This window comes from Littorina saxatilis, linkage group LG5 (assembly GCF_037325665.1).
Source record: "Littorina saxatilis isolate snail1 linkage group LG5, US_GU_Lsax_2.0, whole genome shotgun sequence".
NCBI classification, from domain to species: Eukaryota; Metazoa; Mollusca; class Gastropoda; order Littorinimorpha; family Littorinidae; genus Littorina; species Littorina saxatilis.
In genome coordinates, this window is record NC_090249.1 from 29,728,442 (window position 1) to 29,739,578 (window position 11,137).

Here is an 11,137-nt window from a genome sequence, read left to right on the forward strand (position 1 = left end):
CGTCGTTTGTTCAGATGCGGCCGGTTGGATCAGTTGCGGTCATACAGGGGCGCCTTGCACAAGAAAAGATCTTCAACAATCCCGATCATCATCATGGTACAATAATGTTTTGTGCGCCCCCATGTATGTGTTCTGTGCTAATAATGCACGGTTGTGAAATGTCCGTACACATTTTGTGGCACTATGTAATTGTTAGTGCATCCTCCTGCGGATGCTTCGTGCTAAAAATGCACTTCCATTAAAATATTGTACGCTCATGTCAGTAATATATTTTCAATTGTTTCTCTGTCAATTTCAAGTGTTTGTTTCCAATTACTTCAGTATCTCCATGTTGCAATTCCAGGTGATTCATTATGCATGTGCCAATTTGAGGTGTTTAATTCTGATTCCTGTATTTACAGTGTAAAATTAAAACTATTGTTTTCAAACATTCCTATGACACCTGGTAATGGTTCTGTGGTTTTGTTTTTAATTTGTATTTTGTTTTTTCTGCAATAAATATTTGAAATGGATCTGAGGCCGACTTACTACTTTTAGCACTCTTTTTCACCACATTCCCACGTACAGATATTGCAATATCAACTCTTCCTTTCTACCTGTTTCAAACAAGCTCTATTTTTTAATTAAAAAGTTTTTACTAAATGTCTTAACATAGAGGGGGGAATCAAGACGAGGGTCTTGGTGTATGTGCGTGTGTGTGTGTGTGTGTGTGTGTGTGTGTGTGTGTGTGTGTGTGTGTGTGTGTGTGTGTGTGTGTGTGTGTGTGTGTGTGTGTCTGTCTGTGTGTCTGTCTGTGTGTGTGTGTGTAGAACGATTCAGACTAAACTACTGGACCGATCTTTATGAAATTTGACATCAGCCTTCCTGGGAATGATATTCCAGGATGTTGTTTTTTTATATAAACGTCTTTTATGACGTCATATCCGGCTTTTTTGTACAAGTTGAGGCTGCACTGTCACACCCTCATTTTTCAATCAAATTGATTGAAATTTTGGCCAAGCAATCTTCGACGAAGGCCGGACTTCCGTATTGCATTTCAGTTTGGTGGCTTAAAAATTAATTAATGACTTTGGTCATTAAAAATCTGAAAATTGTAAAAAAATAAATAAATTATAAAACGATCCAAATTTACGTTCATCTTATTCTTCATCCTTTTCTGATTCCAAAAACATATAAATATGTTATATTTGGATTAAAAACAAGCTCTGAAAATTAAAAATATAAAAATTATGATCAAAATTAAATTTCCGAAATCGTTTTAAAAACTATTTCATCTTATTCCTTGTCGGTTCCTGATTCCAAAAACATATAGATATGATATGTTTGGATTAAAAACACGCTCAGAAAGTTAAAACGAAGAGAGGTACAGTAAAGCGTGCTATGAAGCACAGCGCAACCGTTACCGCGCCAAACAGGCTCGTCACTTTCACTGCCTTTTGCACTAGCGGCGGACTACGTTCAGTTTCATTCTGTGAGTTCCACAGCTTGACTAAATGTAGTAATTTCGCCTTACGCGACTTGTTTTTTCTTGTGGCTGTTTGATCAATTCATAGCAAGCATTGACTGAAATAAACAATTCATATATCCAGCACAACATGCAATTCATTGACTTTTGACCCTAACCTTTTAACACTTCCCAAAATAAATCTTTGGTGGACATTGCATCGACGCTGTTCATTTTGAATGAACATTTTTCTTGTAAAGTTTTGTGTTTGAACAGTATTTGCCTCTGGCTTCGAAGAACGTTTCCATTGCTCATTAATTCATGCGTTGAATTCAATTATTTTGAAATATGGACGACATTGTTAAAGTCAGTTGAAATTATTTTTTCCATTAATTGTTGGCACTCCCGGCGTGGGCAATACCTTTCACAGCAGGAGGTTTTGGTGTCTGTTTAAAACGTCTTAGAACCTGGGAGGAAATGCGAAATTGAAAGAGTGGATAATGACTTTACCTGTTTGTTATACCTGGAGGGAAAAACTCACACGCAGCTTTATTCCGTCCTGCTCAATTCGAAATTGGTGTAAAATGCGCGAGTTGATGCAGTAAGCGTGTGTTTCTGCTAGGCTGGAGTTCATAGCTCCTTAGTGTAAATGATGTATGTGTGGGTGTCTGTCTGTCTGTCTGTCTGTGTGTTTGTCTGTCTGTGTGTGTGCGTCTGTCTGTGTGTCCGCCTGTCATTGCTTTTGCGTGTGTGTCTGAGCCTGTGTGTCTGTTTGCATAGATGTGTGTGCGTGTGATGTACAATGCGTTTATCAATGTATGTAAACAGCTTCCAGTAAAAACTTTCTATGTTCATTCAAATAGTCACATTCATGCAAATAGCATTTAAAGTGTATTTGAGTAGTGGATTAAACAATAAAACAAAACCAAGCTTCAACGTTATGTTTAACGTATCCAAAACAGAAAATCAGTCATTCTTCCCGTCCAACTGTCAGCGACAACAGACCACACGTTGACTCTCAGATGTGTATAATTATTATATATATCATATCTCCAATGTCTCCTGAAAGGGGAAGAATTTAAATGTATGACAAGCGCAGCTGAATAGGAGGTCAAGAACTGCTGACTCGACGCAATGCCATTGACAACACGTTCAAGTGGTCATAACTTTTCACTTTCACTTCGTGTGCCCTTTCTCGAGTGTCACTCACGCCGGAACGTAAAGAGGAGAAGATGATTCTGTTCAAACAAAGAGTGGCTTGTCTTATATATGTTTGTGTGGAGGTCATCTTTTTTTTAAGGAAGAAAGTATGCTTTGTGTGTACATTATTTTACTTAGGAAGCTTAAAGAGAGGATCTGGTTTCAGAATGATATTTATTTCCCAGATAAAAAAAATAGTGTATTTAATGTTGACATAGGGTATACAGATTAAACGGAAGGTACACGCGGACGCGCCAAATAGTCTAAAAGGTATTTTTGAAGGGAGACTGATCTCGCCGATTGATAACGTGGTACAAGTTAGTTCGTTCGTGCGTTTGTGCGTTCGTTCGTTCGTTCGTTCGTTCGTGCGTTCGTTTGTTAGCTCGCTTCTTCGTCTTGTCTGGATCTGGACCTTCTTATCAAATATTCAGATGATACAGCGCTAGAAGATCTCTCCAATAGTGACGCAAATTACTTTGCAGAAGTAGAACGTTTCAACGCCTGGTGTAAAGACAACTTTTTAGACCTAAATGTGACAAAGACCAAAGAACTTCTGATAGATTTTAGAAGAAACCCTGCCCCTGTCCCTGACCTGATGATTGATGGTGTGACTGTTGAGCGTGTGACTGAATATAAGTATCTTGGCACAGTTATCGATGATAAGCTGTCCTTCAATGCAAACACCACCCTCATACACAAAAAATGTCAGTCACGCATCTACTGCCTTCAGAAACTTAGGAAGTTGAATGTGAACCCTTCTATCCTCCAAACTTTCTACCGCTCTTTCATTGAGTCTGTCATCACTTTCGGTTTTGTGGCCTGGTATGGAGGTCTGAGTGTGAAGAACAGGAATGTCTTAGTGCGAATGGTGAATGTCAGTAGCAAGGTGATTGGCAGGCAGCAAGCAAGTGTGGAGTCCCTGTATGAAAAGCGTGTGGTGAGAAAGAGTAGGCGGATAGCTTCAGATAGGTCCCATGTCCTTGCCCACCTCTATGAACTCCTTCCCTCTGGCCGTAGACTTCGCACGCACAAAGCTAGGACACTCAGGCTGCAAAACAGCTTCATCCCCAAATCCATCACCCTTAGCAACATGTAAACACATCCACATACCCGACCCAGCCCCTCTTCTGCCAGTGCAATCAGTAGTAATGTACATGTATGTATTGGTTTTATGTACAACCGTATATTTTCTGATATATTGTATGCTATGATATTTTGCAATGATGTTTAGCCATAGTTCGTTATACGCGCAGGTGTGCGAGAATGTAAGCGCAGTGCTTTAAAGATGTCCATGTGTGAACGTGTAAGTGGGCGTAGTCGAATGTCCATGTGGGAGTGGAGCATATAAGAATGCCCATGTGTGAATGTGTAAGTGGAGCGTATAAGAATGTGTAAGTGGAGCGTGGTGGAATGTCCATGTGTGAATGGGTAAGTTGAGCGTCTTATAAGAATGTCCATGTGTGCGATGTGTAAATGAGACATGGATGTGTTCATGTCTGAATGCGTAAGAACAATGCAAGGAATGTCCAGAGAGGTATGTGGAAGGTGTTTCTATAACCTGCCCTGTTATATAGTGCTATATGTTTTATGTAAAATCAATGTCTTGTTTGTACTATTGTTATGTACCACGCCTGAATTTCTCTATGAGATAATAAAGTATTCTTATTCTTATTCTTCTGTCCTGTCTCATCTCGTCTCGTCATAACCTCTGAGCGTGCACATCACTTTGTTATTTGGTTGGTTTAAACAAGACTTTATTCCGAGAATATGGGGTTGTATATATGTATATATATATAATATATTGTTTTTTGGTTTTGGTTGCTTCATTTTTTTCATTGTCTTTTTTTAATCCCGGTTGCTACACCTTTAAATGTACAAGTGTCACCGTGTCTCCATACTTGCGGTACCAAGACAGCCGGGCTGTTATCAGCCTCTGTCACGACGAGTGTGTGCTCGTGGCCTATACACGTCTGTAAATCACAGTCTTATCGGTCCACCCCATGCCTCGCTCAGCGCTCGTTGCCTGGAGTCGCCGGTCTGTAGAAACGATAATTGTGTGACATGATGTAAAACAAAGTCTGTAGGATGGAGGTTCGTGATACCATATTGGAGTTGGGTGTTAGACGTATAATATGATTGTGTAACGATTTCGCTACGATTGGCCACTTCATCTTTCTTGCTGGCCCGCTCAGTGCAATTGCGTAACATGATGATTCAAACTTTGGGTCTTGAAATTCATAAATCCGAAACAGATAGATGGCTTACGTTCCCAAATCTGTTTTGAGTCTTGAAATTCATATAACTTGACTGCGGGGTGGTGGGGGGGGGGGGCACCGTCGCGTGTGGTGCTAAATGCATCTTTTGAAGTAATCGACGCTGGACAAACGTTTCGTGCGAAGCATTATAGCCTATAGACCAAGAACGATCGTTGAAATGGATTGATGTCATTTTCAATGTTGTCATTTCATGTGAGAAAAAACCCCACACTTATTCCCAGCCAAGAGAAAGCAGCCAAACTTCTTTTTTGGGTCTCTGACTTAGTGTAAGCGGATGCCTGTAGAACATGTAGGCCTATGTAAACTCCTAGACGGATCTGTCATGATGGTTTACGCGGGAAGTAATCTATCTTTTAAGGCGTCAAGGGTTTACGGCTGTTTTTGTCCGACAAAGCCGCCAAGCAGCTACGACAATTTGCATGACACTGGACACATTTCACCCATCCCAAAAGGTCAGCGACCGTGAAAATTTAAATTCAAACTCACGGAAACTCGCAGCCGCAGGATTGAACCGAAGCAGACGAGGCGACTGAGTTTCGCGACAAGGCGACTGGGTTTCGAGTACAGATTTCAAATTTCCATTTTATCTCGTTGAACCTCGCCGTCTCAAACGTATCTGGTTTCTCGAATCTAGCAGAACATCCGGGTGAAGGTCGTTGCATTGTGAGATAGTTCATATTGTGTGAAAAATGGGTTAGAATTTACGGGTCATTGGTTTTTTTTACATTTCAGTTAAAAAGTAAATATGTAAAAGACTCCTGTCACCTGGTCTTTATATTTTTGTAATATGTGCCCGTGACAAAAGGTTACGTTTTTATGTCTATACGTGTCACAAATTAAAATGACATTTCCAGCATATATATTTTTCATTGTAGTGATTCTCTTTTCTTGCTCATATTCTCAAAGCTTGTTTAAAATTCCCTGTGAAATAGAACAGAATAACAAAAGAAGTTTATAAGAAATATAACTTGATGTGTATTTGCCGCAGGGGTTGGGGGGGGGGGGAAATCATCCTCAAGTTTCATGTCCTTAAAAAATGTCTTTTTCTCTTTTAACGTATTTGTGTAAGAATGAAAGAAAATGGTGCTGTTACACATTCAGTTTTGAACAAATTGAAGATTGTAAAACCATGTCGATAAAAAAAGCTATTGTATCTCGATGGACGGTAGTGTTTAGAAAATAATACACTCTGTTTACCTCGAAATGGGAATGACCATATTCTTGCTGTGACAGTTTGAGTGCTAACTTTACGTAAGAACGGAGTTTTCCTGACACGTCACTCTCGCTTCTACTCCTGAAAGATATTACATACATTTACAATGTATTTAGGATGTATTTATTAAATACATTTACAATGTATTAACAATGTATTTAGGATGAATGTATTTATCACGCTCAATCTTCGCAGAGCGTTATCATTAACGAGAACGGAACCTTTAATAACCCTAACCTTTACTCCCAGAATGTGTCGATCATTGCAGGCTGAAAAGAACTAGTCACCCAATAACGCACTTCACTGATTGTAAGAAAGCATGACAGGAGCACACAAGTAGCCACCTAAAGTATGACTCGAACATGACCAATTTTGTACACAGCTAATAAAAGCACACGGGATAGTGACTGGAAGACAAGGCTTCCTCGAGCAGAAGGTCAAATTTATCATGTTCACGGCAGCAATACGATATTTATCAGTGTCAACAATTACACAAGAAACAAATCAGAAACATAATACACACAGATATATTTCCACTTATTTAGAAGCGTTGACGAAAAGCGTCCAAAAAGACAGTTTAAGATGATGCTGGAACGAAGCACCTTCCTGCACGTTCGTCGATGAAATGTTGGTGATATAAATCTGGCCAAACACTGGAAGGAGTGGGGAATGAGTTTCCACTTGTGTGTATTGATAACATCAATACTGAATAGTGTTCCTCTCATTCTCGTCGACGTGGTCAATGTGGTCCAATTCTTCTGGCATATTGCTCTTGCTCGTCCAAACAACGACAGGGCGTATATCGAAGAAGATGACGATGATTGGCCATAATCATACCATTTGAGAATTTTCGCCGTGTATTCGGAATATAGACCCCCTTCCCCCCCCTTCCCTTTTTAGTCAAGTAACATTTTGTTTTGACCAAGCTTAAATGTTTTAACATAGACGGGGAATCGAGACGAGGGTGTGGTGTTTGTGAATGTGTGTGTGTGTGTGTCTGTGTGTGTGTATATATATAATATGTAGAGCGATTCAGAGAAAACAATTGGTGCGTTCAGTCTCATTCTGGAAGTTTGGTAGCTTGACTAAATGTAGTAATTTTGCCTTACGCGACTTGTGTAATCCTGTGAAATTGCGAAACTTGCGGTACTTCTTTTACTCAGTTTATTTCCAAATCCTATCTCGCTCAGCGGAAAGGATGAAAACTGATAAAATTGATTCATTGCGACGGAAGGTCTCATTTAACTAGAACTACCACTTTGGAATTTAGAGAAACATTCTTGTCTGCAATCAGATTAAAGATAGTGTTTGAATATATGAATCGCATTTTAAAACCTCCTTTTGTCTCGTTATAAGTTTCCATATCGCTATTACAGGAACACAGACACAAAAGCAAGGATTCCGAGTAAACTAAACTAATAATGATAGGATTGCCCCTGAGATAAAGGCAGCAAAGTGTCTACTGGCGGACACAGCTTTCATTGAACATTTCTTTCCGTTGGTGCGCTGCGCTCTAAATATAATGCATAGAAGAGCCGAATGGGGAGTAGACTTATAGAGGGTTGACTAGATAATGGAGACAGGAATAAGGGGGGGCAGGGGATTGTGGCTGAAGGGTGGGAGGGGGTAAGAGGGGAAGGGGGAGGGGGATTGGAGGAGGAGGGATCGAAGGGGCGTGAGAAAGGGTTGGTCTGTCAAGCGGCAAATTAACTCTTTAAACACGCGCTGACCAGTCCCTCACACGCCCCTGCCACTTAGACAGCCGCCGCCGCCGCCGCTTTGAAAGAGTTTTAAGGTTATGTTACCTAGCCGGGGTAGACTGGGGGAGGATTTGCAACGACAGGTGAGCTCGTTCCACACACCTTGATCCCACTCATAACGTGTTCAGGTGAGCGCAGGAGGAAAATAGATGTTGCCCAGCTGCCCCAGCTATAACTGACTGGCATTTTGCTACTTACCCTTGACTTCGTTATGAGAAGGTTTAGTGTGTAAATAAACAGAGGGCTTTGACAAACCTATTAGCGTCTGTTTCAAAATGTCAGCCGGTGTAACACGAGAAAATTACTCCCACGAGATTTTTTACTCCGGAGTGAACATTTCGTACGAAAAAGTTACTCCCTTTACGAAAAAAGCACTCCCCCATTGCACGAGAAAATTACTCCCCAAGACAGGTGAGTTCCCGGTAAAAATTTCGTACAAAAATGTTACTCCCCTGACGAATAAATAACGAATAAATTACTTCACCCCAACACGAGCAATTTAACTTCCCATGCCAGGTGTACGAAATGTTTACTCCCTTGTCCCCTGTTAGTCTTGGTGGTGGAAGGGGTGGAAGGAGGGTAACGCGACATTCGTTTGCGCGAGATCACTTATTGGCATTATCCCTTCGCCCGCATCCCATTTTTGCGTACGAGATTTTTACTGGAAGTAGCAAAAATGGAGAGTAAAAATTTCGTGGAGGGAGTAATTTTTTCGTGCCTTGGGGAGTTCTTTTCTCGTACGAAAAGTGTACTCGGAGTAAGAATTTCGTACGAAATATTTACTACGGAGTAAATTTTTCGTGGAGTAAGAATTTCGTGTTACACCGGGTCAAGTTTATGAACGTTACGTCCACTTCTTCTCCCAAACAACTCAGACCCCTTAACCTCCTGACTATTTCAGTCTGCCTTTCCCACGGTTAAAAAAGATATAAAGAGTACGTGACATCGAGACCACACACACATATTGGATGCAAAAAAACTGGAGACAAATTCCGAATCGTGAGAATCATAGCGGCAGTACCTCGCGGTTGTTCAGGCCTACGTTATAAGAAATTGCTCAAGTTATGTGAAAACAAAACAATCACACAACCGCCATTGTGATACCGAATGAGTTCAAAGCAGAGTCCTTACCTGTAAGTGATATGGCTCATCAGTTTAGATCTGGCCAAGATTTTGCCTGGGGTAGGGCCTTCCGTTCACTTGGACTAATACTAACAAATCAACAGCCTGGACATCTTCTTCTTCTTCTGCGTTCGTGGGCTGAAACTCCCACGTACACTCGTGTTTTTTGCACGAGTGGAATTTTACGTGTATGACCGTTTTTAACCCCGCCATTTAGGCAGCCATACGCCGTTTTCGGAGGAAGCATGCTGGGTATTTTCGTGTTTCTATAACCCACCGAACTCTGACATGGATTACAGGATCTTTTTCGTGCGCACTTGGTCTTGTGCTTGCGTGTACACACGGGGGTGTTCGGACACCGAGGAGAGTCTGCACACAAAGTTGACTCTGAGAAATAAATGTCTCGCCGAACGTGGGGACGAACTCACGCTGACAGCGGCCAACTGGATACAAATCCAGCGCGCTACCGACTGAGCTACATCCCCGCCCTGCGCCTGGACATCGATGTCAGTTTTTCGCAATGAGTTCATCAACAAACATTCCCGTGCTGCAAGCACTTCACACAGGAAGCAGTCGGGGTGTTGATTGTTGGTATGTACCCAAGTGGAGGGATGGTCTTGCCCGGGGCGGGGATATAGCTCAGTTGGTAGCGCGCTGGATTTGTATTCAGTTGGCCGCTGTCAGCGTGAGTTCGATCCCAGGTTCGGCGGAAATTTATTTCAGAGTCAAATTTGTGTGCAGACTCTCTTCGGTGTCCGAACTCCCCCCCCCCCCCCCCCCCCCCCCCCCCCCCGTGTACACTACATTGGGTGTGCACGTTAAAGATCCCACGATTGACAAAAGGGTCTTTCCTGGCAAAAATTGCTTAGGCACAGTTAATAATTGTCTACCTATACCCGTGTGACTTGGAATAATAGGCCGTAAAAGGTAAATATGCGCCGAAATGGCTGCAATTACTGGCCGTATAAAATTTCATCTCACACGGCATCACTGCAGAGCGCCTAGAACTGTACCCACGGAATATGCGCGATATAAGCCTCATTGATTGATTGATTGATGTAAAAAAGCCTGGGCAGATCCGAGATGGTTGCCGACGTCAAAATGTTTTCACGAGAAGCAACGTACCTTTAAAAAAAAGCATTGGGGATAGCCCAGACGATAACCAGCTGACGTTTACGAAATGTCCAGTACATGCAGACACTTTTGATCACGGTATGTTTGTTGTGCATTAGCGTGCCGTGTTTTTATAACATCGGTGCAGAATGTCGGGGATTTCTTTCATCTTCTCACTGTATGCAGGCAATATGTGAATTAACAATTTGGTTTGATGTATATTTTACGTCACAGGGCGCCGTCGACTATCATAACTGATTATTAGTCTGTTTCGAATGTAGACCTCCGTATGACGCAACCGGGTACATGTGATCGCCAAAACAGGTGGCGCCAAAAAATGAACATGTGTATATAAAGTGTCGGTAGGGTGTACTACTAATAACCAAGCTGCCTTTTATAATGCTAAACCCATTGTGTTCGTTGAATTTTTCGTCTGAAAGTGATGTTACTACCTGCAAGATGAAGTCGAACAAGCACTGCATGTCTTGTTTGGTGCAACAGTTATTCCCAGACCAATAAGATCTGACGTTTCAACATGCAGTTCATATCGCGTCTGAGATCTCGTTCCGTTTTGAACGATTTTTATGCAGACGTTCTTGGCAAATGTGCAATGTCTGTGTTTGATCCTGTGAAACATGAACGGTGGACATGCTTCTTCTATAATGAGAATGCCAAACACGTTCTTTGTGTGCGCAACGTTGGCGTGCCCATGCGTACTTGATAGGGACACATTAATGCGAACCACACTTCTGTACACGTGAACATACAAGCGGTTGTGCGTGTACGCGCGTACTGCATTTGTATGCGTCAGATTCAACGGGATGCTCAAAAAGTTGGGACATGTGTGCGGAGAAACTGAAGTGGAGTGGAAGAGACAGCGACTGCGGCATTACTGTATACATATAAGTATGGCCAGTGTAGGTAATTGGATTTGCCGTGGAGAGAGAGAGAGAGAGAGAGAGAGAGAGAGAGAGAGAGAGAGAGACAGACAGACAGACAGACAGACAGA

The 11,137-nt window shown here is 41.9% G+C and overlaps 1 protein-coding gene across 3 annotated transcripts in view; it reads left to right on the plus strand.

Moving 5' to 3' along the window:
- The window catches only part of LOC138966814 (laminin subunit alpha-2-like), a 242,658-nt gene that overhangs the window by 57,326 nt on the left and 174,195 nt on the right, over positions 1-11,137 (plus strand). The gene's annotated exons all lie outside the window — the stretch shown is intronic.